Raw genomic sequence first — 14,419 nt, forward strand, 5'->3', positions numbered from 1 at the left:
GATGAAGTGTAATTTATCACTTTTTAAAAAAAGATTATGCTTTCGTTGTCATATCTAAGAAAGTTTTGCTTAATCCAAAGCCACACAGATTTTCTTTAATGTTTTTCTTCTAGATGTTTCATAGATTTAGCTCTTACACTTAGGTCTCTGATCCATTTTGGGTTAATGTTTATATACAGTGTGAGTCAAGGATTAACTTCTTTTTTCCCCCTGTATGGATGTTCAATTGTTCCAAAACTATTTATTGAAAAGGCATTCTCTTTCCCTTTGGGTTGCCTTGGCCCCTTTGTAATGAATCAATGAACTGTGCATATGTGGGTCTATTTCTTTCTTTCTTTCTTTTTTTTTTTTGGCCACAACCCACAGCATGCAGAACTTCCCTGACCAGGGATCGAACCTGCACCCCCTGCAGTGGAAGTGCGGAGTCTTAACCACTGGACCGCCAGGGAAGTCCTGTGCGTCTATTTCTGAATTCATTTCCTCCTTCTATCTATATTTCTATCCTTTCAATAGCTTCTTAAATAGTCCTGGGGATATCACTTAAAAAAATGGATTTCCTTAGCTGTGGCTCACGGGCCCAGCCGCTCCGTGGCATGTGGGATCCTCCCGGACCGGGGCACGAACCCGTGTCCCCCGCATCGGCAGGCGGACTCTCAACCACTGCGCCACCAGGGAAGCCCCCCCCCTTTTTTTTTTTTTTTTTTTTTAATGAGTATGGACTTGACTGACGTCTGTCAAGGTTTGATTCTTTGGCTGTCAACAAGTCAGTGAGGATCATGTCCGGATCCTGAACTGTCAGGGGGTATTTTCGTTACAGATCTCACCAGATGTGTTCTCTTGCCCTGGCCAGCGTCCTGACTGCTGCCGCTGCCGTGCGCCTCACTGTATGGACCCTCGCCTCCCACTCCCACCCCCTGGTCTCCTGCAACCACGGACCAGGACAGCCTGTCAAACAAAGGGAGGATAGGAGGGAGCAGGTGAAAGCTGGGAAAAATGAACTCATTTCTGAGGTTTCCACTGAAATCTGGGCCCTCCTGTTCCCTTTCTGTCTCTCCGCTTTCTTTCCATGAGTGGTGTGTGTCCTTATCTCCCTCTCATCGGGTTAGAGGCTTGGATGTTCTTGACAAGCTCATGAGCTGTTATAAGGATCAGATGAGATTAGAGATGAGAAAGCACTCACGTCTGAAAGTGCTTCATCAATGTACAAGATTATTATTACTCTCCCATTGATCTCTTAATACAGGAAAAACAAAAAACAAAAAAAACAACTAACCCTTCTCCCGTGGAGTTTCCATGGCAGAGAGATGGCTGTGCCTCTCATCTGCCCAGTCCCTCTCCTCCCTTTCTCTGCTGGATCCAAAGTCCTGGTCCTGGAAATTTCATCACCCTTGTGATTTACCACTGATTAGCCCTCTCCGTAAATCAGGGGTTGCACGTCTGTCCCGAATCGGGTGCACATATTACTTTTGCTTGCCTCATAGAAGGTTTAAGAATTATTTTTATTTTGTGGGCAATGTACAGAAATCAGGAAGAACAAGAATTCAGGTTTCTGAATTTGGGGGAAAAGTTAAAAGACTTGGCTACTCTGGGAGTACCTTTCTACCTGCTAACAAGGGTCCTCTCCCCACCTGCCTGACTCGCTCTAGGGATTTCAACTGCAACTCTGATGGGACCGAGTAACCCGGTGTGTCGATGGCAGGAATCAAACGCACCAATACTCTCTTTTGGGAATTCGTGAGCAATGCTGAATGGATCTGGAGAATGTTTGATTTGGGGGTGTGTTTGTGTCCTTCCCGGGGCCTGCAAAATCATCACCCCATGCATGTGGCCGTCCTCCCCACATTCTGGTGAATTAAATCCCTCCACAAAGCCGGGCAGGAAAGTCCATGGGTGGATAACAGTATCAAGACAGGAAGACTTTGAAAAACTGCGATTCTAAGTGTAAGCCTACGTGTGTTCTGTTTTAGGATGAAAACATCCCAGACGAGCGTGAAGCGTAATCAGATAAAAAGATCCAGCAGGATGGGTGAGGGGATCCAGAACCAATCTATGACTTGAAAAATCCCGGGGTGCCGTCAGCAAGACGGTTGAATAAGACGCTCCTCACGTGTATCCTCCCACCTCAACAACAATTTGGGGTCCATCCACCTACAGAAATGCTCTTGTAGGAGCTCTGGGATCCAGGTGTGAGATGGTGAAAGCTCAATGCAGTCCTTGATGAAGGAGAGGATTCTGAGAAGGCAGGCGCGCACCCCGGCAGCAGATTTGCTGACCATGGTCCCAGCTACAGACCCAGAGACGGCTCTGTATCCCCTGAGGACTCAGCTACAGCCCCGTTTGGTCCTGTCGTCGGCACCACGTGCTAAGGGAGGAACCAGGCCCCCCCCACAGGTCGGGTGTTAGGTGTACAGACCTTGGTCCTGGCTGTGGGCCCTGAAGTGACCCGTGAACTGGTCCCAGCCCCTCTTGGCTGTGGTCCAGGAGCCCGTGGAGGTGAGTCCTCCAAATTAAGTCAGACTGTAGATTCTGAAAGGGCCCTGTAACTGGGCTCCAGAAATAGGAAAAAAAAAATCCTAAAATTCATATAGAAGCACGAAAGATCCTGAACAGCCAAGAAAATCTTGAGAAAGAAGAACAAAGGTGGAGGCTTCACACTTCCTGATTCAAAACTATACACAGGGCTTCCCTGGTGGCGCAGTGGTTGAGAGTCCGCCTGCCGATGCAGGGGACGCGGGTTCGTGCCCCGGTCCAGGAGGATCCCACGTGCCACGGAGCGGCTGGGCCCGTGAGCCATGGCCGCTGAGGCTGCGCGTCTGGAGCCTGTGCTCCGCAACGGGAGAGGCCACAACGGTGAGAAGCCCACATACCGAAAAAAAAAAAAAAAGACAAGAGATAACAAGTGTCTACAAGGATGTGGAGAAAAGAAAACCCTAAAGCCCTGTGGTGAGAATGTAAATTGGTGCAGCCACTATGGGAAGCAGTATGGTAGTTCCTCAAAAAAATAACAGTAGAACTAGCACATGATCCAGCAATCCTACTTCTGGGTATATATCTGAAGGAAGTGAAATCACTGTCTCAAAGAGATATCACTACCCTCATGTTCACTGCAGCACTATTCACAATAGCCAAGACATGGAAACAAGTGTCCATCAACGGATAAATGGATAAAGAAGATGTGTATACACACACACACACACACACACACACACACACACACACACACACACACACCCCGGAGTATTACTCAGCCAAAAAAAAAAGAAATTTTGCTGTTTGCAGATATATGGATGGACTTGGAAGGCATTATGCTAAGTGAAATAAGTCAGACAGAGAAAGACAAATATTGTATGATCTCACTTATATGTGAAATTTAAAAAAAAGTGCCAAATTCACAGAAACAAAGTAGAATGGTGGTTGTCAGGGGCTGGGGGTGGGAGAAGCAGGGATATGCTGGTCAAAGGGTACAAACTTCCAATAATAAGATGGATAAGTTCTGGGGAATCTAGTATTCAGCATGGCAACTGTAGTTAAGAAAACTGTATTACACACTTGAAAGTTGCTAAGAGAGTCGATCTTAAGTGTTCTCGCCCCAAAATAAAATCATAATTATGCAACTGATGAATGTGTTAACTAACTCTATTGTGGAAATCATTTCACAATATATACTTCTATAAAACATCACCTTGTAGGGCTTCCCTGGTGGCTCAGTGGTTAAGAATCCGCCTGCCAATGCAGGGGACATGGGTTTGAGCCCTGGTCCAGGAAGATCCCATGTGCTGCAGAGCAACGAAGCCTGTGCGCCACAACTACTGAGCCTGCGTTCTAGAGTCCACGAGCCACGACTACTGAGCCTGCGTGCCACAACTACTGAGCCTGCGTTCTAGAGTCCACGAGCCACAACTACTGAGCCCGTGCGCCACAACTACTGAAGCTCGCATGCCTAGAGCCCGTGCTCTGCAACAAGAGAAGCCACTGCAATGAGAAGCCCGCGCACCATCACGAAGAGTAGCCCCCGCTCGCCGCCAACTAGAGAAAGGCTGCGTACAGCAACGAAGAGCCAACGCAGTTAAAAATAAATAAATAAAATAAATTTTAAAAAATCACATTGTGTAACACCTTAAACTTACATAATGTTATATGTCAATTATATGTCAGTAATGCTGGAAAAAATTTAAAAAAATCTTTACCCAGTGTGTTGAATAAAACCTGACTCCAGACAAAAATCAAAACATACCTTTCAAAATTTTTGTTGTTTCGGTACCTGTCCTCTGTCTCCCAGTAAAAATGTGGCTAGCCCATGAGTTTTTGGTTCATTCTTACATGACAGACATTCCCAGGTCAGTTTAAGAAGCAAAAGCAATCTCAGATCAACATATCCGACTTGAGATATTCATCAAAACTCCAAGCCTGTTTTAGCATTGAATCTCCATTCTGGTTTGGACCTGCTTCAGGCTGGGGGCCTGATGTGGAGACCCGATTGGTCTCATCTGTTCCCTGGCCTGCTTTCTCACAACACGCTACCTGTAGCTTGGAGAGAGACGAGGGGAAAAAGGAGAGAGCTGGTGCTATTGTAAGCTAACTCTGTCCTCCCTGAGCCTGTTCTCTAGGTCCACACAGAATGCATGTTTCCTTTGGGTGGTTGTTCCAGTTACCTGTTGTTAGTTAACACATTAACCCCTAACTTAGCAGCTTACAACCACCATTTTATTTTGCTGGTGATTCTGTAGATCAGGAATTGGGGAAAGGTTGGGATGGGCGGAATTCCCTGGAGCCTTTCATGGGGCTGCCGTCACATGGTGCAGGGGCTGCGTCATCTCCAGGACGGACCAGGATGGACATCCAAGATGGCGCACTCACACAGCTGAAGCTCAGCTGGGTCTGTGGATTAGAGCGCCCCCAGGTGACCCTTCAAGGTGCCTGGGCTCAGACTGCACCAGGGCTGGGCTCAGAGAGGGGTGTCCAGGAACCAGTGCTGAAGTCCAGAGATCCAGATGACCTAGTTCTTCAGATTCTCCAGCACGTAAGTCAACCAGCTGGAGAGTCAGGACACACCACAGTCATGAGAACTGTTGGACTCACCTCCCCCAGGGGACTTCTTCTTGTTTTTAATTTTTTCCCCCAAAGACTGTCTTGGCTAATATTGGCCCTCTGCATTTCCACATAAATTTAAGAACACTGTAAATTTCTACAAAAATTATAATTTTGATTGGAATTTGCATCTGTAGATTCAACTAACATCTTTGTATTGAACAAAGGCGATTGTAACAGCTTTGCAATACTGAATTTTCCACTCCATGAACATAGTATTTAGGTTTTCTTTACTTTTTCTCAGTAATGCTTTTCAGTTTTCTTTAGAGATAACCTGTATGACATTTATAAGATGCATTTCTAGGTATTTGAATTTTTTGTGTTATTAAAATGTTATCTTTTTACAGGCTTTATTTTCTTTTTGTTGCTGGTATGGGTGAATAGATTTTTATGTACTGGCCTTGTTTCCAGCAATCTCGTTAAACTCATTTACTAACTGTAATTATTTTCTGTAGATTCTTCTGGATTTCTACAAACCATTAATCTGTGAATAATGCCCTTTTTATTTCTTCTTTTCCAAGTCTTATGTATTTTGTTTCTTTTTCTTGCCTTATTCTTATCTCACAGGATCTTCATTATAATGTTGAATTGAAGTGACAGCTGGTATTCTTGTTCCTGTCCTTAAAACTTTTTTTTCAAAATTTCATTAAGTATTTCATGTAGTTTGGTATTGCTGTAATTTTTTATTTATTTTTTATATTTTTATTTTTTTTCTTTCTTTTCTTTTTGCGGTACGCGGACCTCTCACTGCTGTGGCCTCTCCCGTTGCAGAGCACACCCTCCGGACGCACAGGCTCAGCGGCCATGGCTCACGGGCCCAGCCGCTCCGCGGCACGAGGGATCTTCCCGGACCGGGGCACGAACCCGGGTCCCCTGCATCAGCAGGCGGACTCTCAACCACTGCGCCACCAGAAGCCCTTGCTGTAATTTTTTAAAGAAATATATCCATTATCATATTGAGGGAGTTCCCTTCTGTTCCTAGTTTGCTAAAAGTTTTTAAAATCACAAATAGATGATAAATTTTATAAAACGTTCTGCATCTATTGAGCAGATACTATAGTATCATTCATTGATTTTTGAGCAGTAGAGCCACATTGCATTCCTGGAATAAACCAGCTTGGCCATTAACTGTTATTGTTTTTGTTTTTCTTTTTATTTACCACTGGGATCAACTTTGATATTTTGCTTCAGAATTTTGCATTCAAATTCATGAATGTAATTGGTTTTGTCAGGATCTGGTATACTCACCTCATAAAACGAGTTTTGGAGTGTTCCTTCTTTGTTCTATTCTCTATTAAAGTTTGTATAAGATTTGCATTATTTATTCTCTAAACATTTCATAGAACTTCTCAGTGAAAACAGTCTGGACCTAGAGTTTACTTTGTGGCGAGTTTTTAAGTTATAGATTTAATTCATTTAATAGTTATAGAACTATGCAGATTTTTGATTTCTTCTTGTGTCAGTTGTGTTTTTCTAGGTATTTGTAAACATCTAAATTTTGAAGTTTATAACTGCTCATATTAGAAAATTTGCTCTTATTTTTATTTTAACATCTAAATATCTGTAGAAATGTTACCTTTTTCATTCCTAATATCTATTTATTCCTTCTCTTTTTCTTGCCAGAGAACCACTGATTTTATTAGTCTTTTCAAAGATACAACTTTTGGCTTTTTCATCCTGCCTATTGTATATGTTTTTTAATGTCTGCTCTTTAATATTTCCTTCTTATCTACTTTCTTTAGTTTATTTGCAGTTTAATTTTTTTTAAGTTCTTGAAATGATTAGATGATTTTTTGTCTCACTGATTTTTGGACTTCGTTTTTAATTTTGGACTAACATGAACAGGTTTTAAAGTCATGAATTAGAAATATTTCCATCTTACTCCACATATAGCTTAAATAACACACAATAATTACCTGTTTCCTTAAGGTTAACTAGAAGCCATCTTCTTGTCATCTCTTTATTTTCAAGCTTTCTGTGTCATTTGTTTCAGGTGGTTTGTTTTAACTATATGTAGCTGACTATTGTTTGATACATTCTGAAAATGTTTGTCTCTTAACAGAACTTAACTGGGTTTTTACTTGTGATTACCAATGTGTTTTAATACATGCCCCTGTCTTATTTTATGTTTTATTTCCTGTCTTTTGAGGATTGATATTATTGTTTTATTATTATTCCTCCAGCAGTTTGAAATCAAGTTATATGTATACTTCTATTTTTCTACTGATTGTTCTTAAATTTAAAAAAGGTCTAGAGTTAATCAGAATTTTTATTTTCTCCTAAGTAAGACCTTTCGTATAATTTTACTCCCCTATTTTCCTACCAGGCTTCCCCCTCTTCTTGCTAACACACCTTTCCCAAGTTGAATTCTTTTGGAATGTTTTCAGCTTAAAGTTTTCAATAACACATTTTAAAATATTATGCCTCCTGAATTGTCAACAGATAATTTTTTTCTCCCCTCCACTCTCTCAGTTGTCTACACGTGAAACTCATGAGATGACTGTTAGAGTGATTTTATTTTTTTTCTCATTTTGGTTACTTGCATCTTATGCTGTCTACTTAAATTCATTATTTTTGTTTGTTTTGGTGGAGCAAATCCTTTACTATTTGTTCAAAAAAGATTTATTGGGTGGTAAATGCTTTGAGTCCTAGTATGTCTGAAAGTGTCTTGATTTTGATCTCACATTTAAGTATTAGTTTTGGATGGTGTATAAGATGCTGGATTCAAAGTAATTTTTATCCTTAGAGTTTTGAGGTTGCTCCTCCTTTGTCTTCTAGCATCCACTTTTGCCAACAAGAAGGCAGAACCCAGTTTCATTTTTGTTCCTTTGTGGGCAATCTGTTTTCTTCTCTCTCTCTCTCTCTCTCTCCTGCTTGCTTTGTAATCTTTTAGGACTTCCCCTTCCTCCTGTTGTTTTGCTTATCTTTTTCATTCATTCTGATCAACTTTCAGTGAACCTATTCAACCTTGTGTCTTTCTTTAACTCTGGATAAGGATTTAACAATCCTTGTGTCTTTCTTTAACTCTGGATAAGTTTATTATTAAATTTTTTCCTCTCCTCCATTCTTTCATCCTCTACTTAGGAAATTCATTTTGGAATGGTTCGATTATTCAGGAAATAATCAGTTTTTAGCTCCATCAACCTACTATTCGTTCGATCTGCTGAGTTTAAAATTTTCAGTATCATATTCAATATTTCTAAGACTCCTCATTGGTTCTTTAAAAAAAAAAGTCATCCCCCCCTCCCCCTGATCTGCTGTAATCTCACTAGGCATTGCTTTATCTGGGGCAGTAAAATACTTCATGAAAAAACAGAAACCTTGTCAGTGTTACCCAGTATTTCAAATGGCTTGAGAACTATGCATTCATAGTTGACCTTAACCTTGGTCATGTGCAGAAAGATCTGAAGAAAGTAACACATCCACAAGTCATACTGTTAAAAACAAAATCACTCCTGTCAAGGGTAAAGTTAAAAATCTTGAGATGTATTTTAAACCAGAGCAACACAGACTTACTGTATTCCCCAAAGTGGGACAAGCAAGCTGAACAGACACTGTCTGAAACGCTTTGAGAACTCTGCCGCTGCGATGCTCACTTGTCACAGACCCCGATCTGTAGCCCTAAATTTAGCCCATTCCTTGTTATGAAACCAGGACATTCCATCTTTGTTCAAAAAGGAATGAAACAGAAGTCAATCCAGCTGCTTTTAATTCATGAAACAGATTTAAATTCAGCTGAGGAAACAAAGACGTTAATTACGGTATTATTTATAATAGCACAAATTGGAAACAATCCAAAAGGTCAAAAAGAAGGAAGAAAAATAAATCATAATCAAAGTATATTATGTGGACATTAAAAACGATAGTTATGAAGATTCAGTGGCAAGATGGGAAATACGTTACATAAGGTTAAATGAAAAACAGGACAAATTTGTACGTATATTCCTCTTACAATTATGCATATGTAAAATATACCTGAAAATAGGAAAATATAAAAGAAATGTTATTGTGGTAATGAACTGGGATGCTTTTTCTTCTTTTTGTTGTAATTTTATTTAGTTTTTATGGTTATTTCTTATTATTTTCTTTTCCATTACGGTTTGTTACAGGATATTGAATATAGTTCTCTGTGCTATAGAGTAGGACCTTGTTGTTTATGGGATGCTTTATATGGGGCAATTTTTCTGTTTGTTTTTTAAAGCCAAAGTTTTGTAACTTGAGATTACTTTTAAAATATTAAATTATTTAGGACAACATTTGGCAGAGACAGGGAATGTGATGGAGAAATCAGTGGACAGAGCCAGGAGTCCTGGGTTCTAATCACAGCTCTGCTCTGGCCTTGGAACATCCTGGAACAACATCACCTTTTCTGTTGCTTTTGGGCTATTATTTCTGTTGTCTTTTCTCCCTCCATAGATCATATCCTGTGTACTTCCCATACTTCAAAAACTCTTCTAGTTGGGGAGGGAAGGATTGGGAGTTTGGGATTAGCAGATGCAAACTATAATATATAGGATGGATAAACAACAAGGTCCTACTGCATAGCACAGGGAACTAGATTCAATGTCCTGTGACAAACCATAATGGAAAAGAATATAAAAAAGAATGTATATATGTACTATATAACTGAATCACTTTGCTGTGCAGCAGAAATTAACACATTATAGATCAACTATACTTCAATAAAATTAAAAAAACTCTTCTACAGTCTAGTACTATATATTTGTTCTCGTTAAAATTATATTTTCTGCCATTTTACAGAAGTTGCAGTCAGAGGAAAGTGATGCTTAGTCCAGCATTTTGTTATGTCTCTGTTGTTTATCTTTTGTTAACTAATCAATAATTCTAAAGACACGCTTATTCACAATCTTTGTTCTCCTAATGTTACTTCTCCCTTAAATCTTTGTTAACCAGTAAATCTCATCCAGTTGTTTCTAGAAACTTAATCCAGGAGGCTGGCACAGAATATCGTATGTTAGTTCTGACTAACCTTTAAGATTTATTTCAGGCTTTAACAATTGCTTGCCTCTTGGAGTTAAATAAACTTCATGTTACTCATGGTATTGATTACGGATCTCACATCTTGCCCTTTGCTCTGTTGAGCTTGCTTGGGAGGAAATGTTTAGCGTTGATTATGTAACATCGCATTGAAAGTCACAACTCACGGGCTCTGCTTTCAGCTGAGGCTCCAGGTTACGGACCAACTGAATCTGTTTTATTTTACTTGATACATATTTCATTATGCACCATCACCTGTGCTGGTCAACCTGGATCCGTTCATAAAACAGTACCTGTGGGTAGGTATTACTGGTTGACTAAACTACGAGTTATTAAGATGGCATCCCAATAGCTGCCTGCCTTTGAAAATGTGGCTACTAGAAAATTTAAAATTACCCACATAGCTTACATTTATAGCCTGTGTTATATTTCTACTGGGCTAGGCTGAAATAGAGTGTAGAAACAGATCCATGCATATATGATTAATTTTTGACAAAGATGCTGGAGCAAATCAACGGGGGGAAAAAGTCTTTTCAACAAATGGTGTTAGACCTACAGACACAGAAAACAAACCTATGATTACCAAAGCGGAAAGTGGGGGAGGGATACATTAGGAGGTTGGGATTAACAGATACACACTACTATATATAAGACAGGTAACCAATAAGGACCTACTGTAGAGCACAGGGAACTATATTCAATATTCTGTAAATAACCTATAAGGGAAAAGAATCTGAAAAACAATATGTATGCATATCTATATCTATATCTGAATCACTGTGCCGTACACCTGAACCTAACACGACATTGTAAATCAACTATACTTCTGAAAAAAAGTTGAAGAAAAAATGGTACTAGAATAACTGGATATCCATGTGGAAAAAAAATAAGCACCTGGGCTTCCCTGGTGGCGCAGTGGTTGAGAGTCCGCCTGCCGATGCAGGGGACGCGGGTTCGTGCCCCGGTCCGGGAAGATCCCACGTGCCGCGGAGCGGCTGGGCCCGTGAGCCATGGCCGCTGAGCCTGCGCGTCCCTTACAGAAGGCCACACACAATATTAACTCAAAATGGAACACACGCCTGAATGTGAAAGCTCAAACAAAGCTCCTAGAAGAATGCACGGGAAAAAAATATTTGCAACTTAGGGCATGCAATGATTTTTTCTTTTTTGAGATGTGTATTATAATTTCCAGTCAGAGAAATAGCAACGCAGTGAGACCTCATGGAGAATGGGGAGTTTTAGATACATACATTTCATCAAACAGATAAGGAGGCAAATAATATACTGAGAGGCAGCAATGTACCGGTCCCTTTTTTTTTGGCCACGCTGCGTGGCTTGCGGGATCTTAGTTCCCTGACCGGGGATGGAACGCGCCCTCGCAGTGAAAGTGCGGAGTCCTAACCACTGGACCACCAGGGAATTTCCCGTGCAATGTACCAGGTCCTTGCTGGCTGCACTTTACATCTGCGACGTCATCCCAGCCTCACAGCACCCCTGCATGGTGGGAAGGATCGTCTCTGCTTTATAGAGAAGACAGACAAGAAAACGGAGTGACCTGCCCACATCACTTAAGCATAAGACGTGAATCTGGAATATAAACCCAGTCTGTAGCCAAGTCCTATCACCATATCATGCTGCCGCCTTTGAGCTACCAATTTTTTTTCATTCAATAGTCAATCATTTATTAGCCAATAAATGGTCATAAAATGGGAGTGAATTTTAGATGTGAATTTCCTTTTATTTTTTTTCCAAAGAAGACATACAGATGGCCAAGAGGTACGTGAATAGATGCTCAACATCGCTAATTATTAGAGAAATGCAAATCAATAAGGTATCACCTCACACCAGTCAGAGTAGCTATCATCAAAAAGTCTAAAAATAATAAATGCTAGAGAGGGTGTGGAGAAAAGGGAACCCTCGTACACTGTTGGTGGGAATGCAAATTGGTGCAGCCGCTATGGAAAACAGTATGGAGGTTCCTTAAAAAACTAAAAATAGAACTACCATATGATCCAGCAATCTCACTCCTGGACATATATCTGGAAAAGATGAAAATTCTAATTTTGTTTTTGTTTTTTTTGCGGTACGCGGGCCTCTCACTGTTGTGGTCTCTCCCGTTGCGGAGCACAGGCTCCGGACGCGCAGGCTCAGCGGCCATGGCTCACGGGCCCAGCTGCTCCGCGGCATGTGGGATCTTCCCGGACCGGGGCACGAACCCGTGTCCCCTGCATCGGCAGGCGGACTCTCAACCACTGCGCCACCAGGGAAGCCCGAAAACTCTAATTTGAAAAGATACATGCACCCCAATGTTCATAGCAGCACTATTTACAGTACCCAAGCCATGGAAGCAACCTAACTGTCCATCAAGAAATGACTGGTTTAAGAAGATGTGGTGTATATATACAGTGCAATATTAGTCACAAAGAGGAATGAAATAATGCCATTTGCAGTAACATAGATGGACCTAGAGATGATCATACTAAGTGGAATAAGTCAGACACAGGAAGACAAATATTACATAACTTACATGTGGAATCTAAACCATAATGCAGGGAGTTCCCTGGTGGCCGAATGGTTAGGATTCTGGGCTTTCACTGCTGTGGCCTGGGTTCAATCCTTGGTTGGGGAACTCAGATCCCGTGAGCCAAACAAATTTATGTACAAAACAGAAACAGACTCACAGATGCAGAAAACAAACTTACGGTTACCAAAGGGGAAGGGCGGCGGGTAGGGAAAAAAATTAAGAGTATGGGATTAACATATACACACTATTATATATAAAATAGATAAGTAACAAGGATTTACTGTGTAGCACAGGGAACTGTATTCAATAGCTTATAATAACCTATAATGGAAAAGAATCTGAAAAAATATAAATATATATTTAACTGAATCACTTTGCTGTACACCTGAAAGTAACACAATATTGTAAATCAACTATACTTCAATTAAAAAACCAAGAATTTCTTAAACAGGATACAAAAAGCAAATTATAAAATGTTTTCAATGGATAAACTGGACTTTACAAGATGTTGAAAATGTCTTATTGAAAACATCATTAAGTAAACAAGAGGGCAAGTCACATAATTGGATTTCTTTTATTTGCAATATCTGTAATACACATATCTTGCAAAGGACTTGTATCATATGTATGCAGATAATAAGAAGATGAATGGCCAAATTAAAAATGGGCCAAATATTTGAAAAGACCATTCTCCATGGATTTCCTGTATGCTGGCAGGGTCCGGGCCTTCTGAGCAAAGGACACATTTCAACAGCGAGCCTGTACTGAAACCTAGAGCTAGAATAGTCCACCAGAGAAATTTAGAGAAGTACCTTCCTAGAGATGTCCCAGGGTCATCAAGATAAAATCTCCTTCCTCTCCTGGAAATATCTGCTTGCATCCCAGGGTAGTGATTAATCTTCCTCTCCAGAGGGGAAGGCTAGCACATATGCCAGAAATCCCATAAGAGTTCAGAATCTCCCCATGTTAGGGCCCTGGGGTGCACCCTACTGCCTGTACAGGTGACATCTAGCCCTTCATGCACGGTGCTGTGGGGTTTCGGGTGTGGGAGAACACATGAGATGCCACTCTGTCTACTGTCTGTGCCATGAGTGATACATCAGTCGTGTCTCTGACCCACGTCTACGGACATAAAATGGTATAAGAAATGGTGGCCAGTAAATCCTTAGCGCGCTGGTGGGGAGAAAGCCCAGGCCCTTCCCAGATCCTCATTAACGCTTTTGGTAATGAGGCTGGGGTCCTGACCTGGCCTCCTGGACACGGCAGACGAGGGGCCCAAAGACCAAGTAATGGGACCTGAGGGAAGGTCATGGGAATCGGTACTTGACATGTTGGCCAAACTCCACGATCAGCTGGGCCGTACGGGCTTCTCCACTCGGTCACCCGTTAGTAGTGTGGCTTGGGAAGGAGGCTGTATGGTCGAAACAAGTAGTCCAAATGGTGATTTTGGGTTTTGCTCTCTCCTCCAGGTGGGAGAAGAAAGGGTGCTGAGCCCCCAGAGCTGGCAGAGGGCTTGGGGTGGACTCGTGACGTTGGAATGTTGTTCACTGGACCACGAGGAGAGGCTGTCACGCTGCTGAGACCTGCGCGTCGATGTGACCCACACACGCTGTCTCTGGGTCCCGCCCTGCAGCTTTCAGGTTTCAGGGTGAGGCTGAGTCTCCCTGTGCCAGAGGAGGACTGAGCACCCCGGACGACGGTCTAAATACGTTGGGAGGAAGGACCTCAAACGTCGATTTCCCCATTGGATACAGGTACCCAAGTGTGTCCATCCTACCTGGTCCTGTGGGGGATGGGACGCTGGGCGCA

General features: G+C 41.6%; 1 long non-coding RNA gene across 1 annotated transcript in view; it reads right to left on the minus strand.

Moving 5' to 3' along the window:
* The window catches only part of LOC307197830, a 147,255-nt gene that overhangs the window by 49,278 nt on the left and 83,558 nt on the right, over positions 1–14,419 (minus strand). The window lies entirely within an intron of this gene.

This window comes from Stenella coeruleoalba (assembly GCF_951394435.1).
Source record: "Stenella coeruleoalba genome assembly, chromosome: 15".
NCBI classification, from domain to species: domain Eukaryota; kingdom Metazoa; phylum Chordata; class Mammalia; order Artiodactyla; family Delphinidae; genus Stenella; species Stenella coeruleoalba.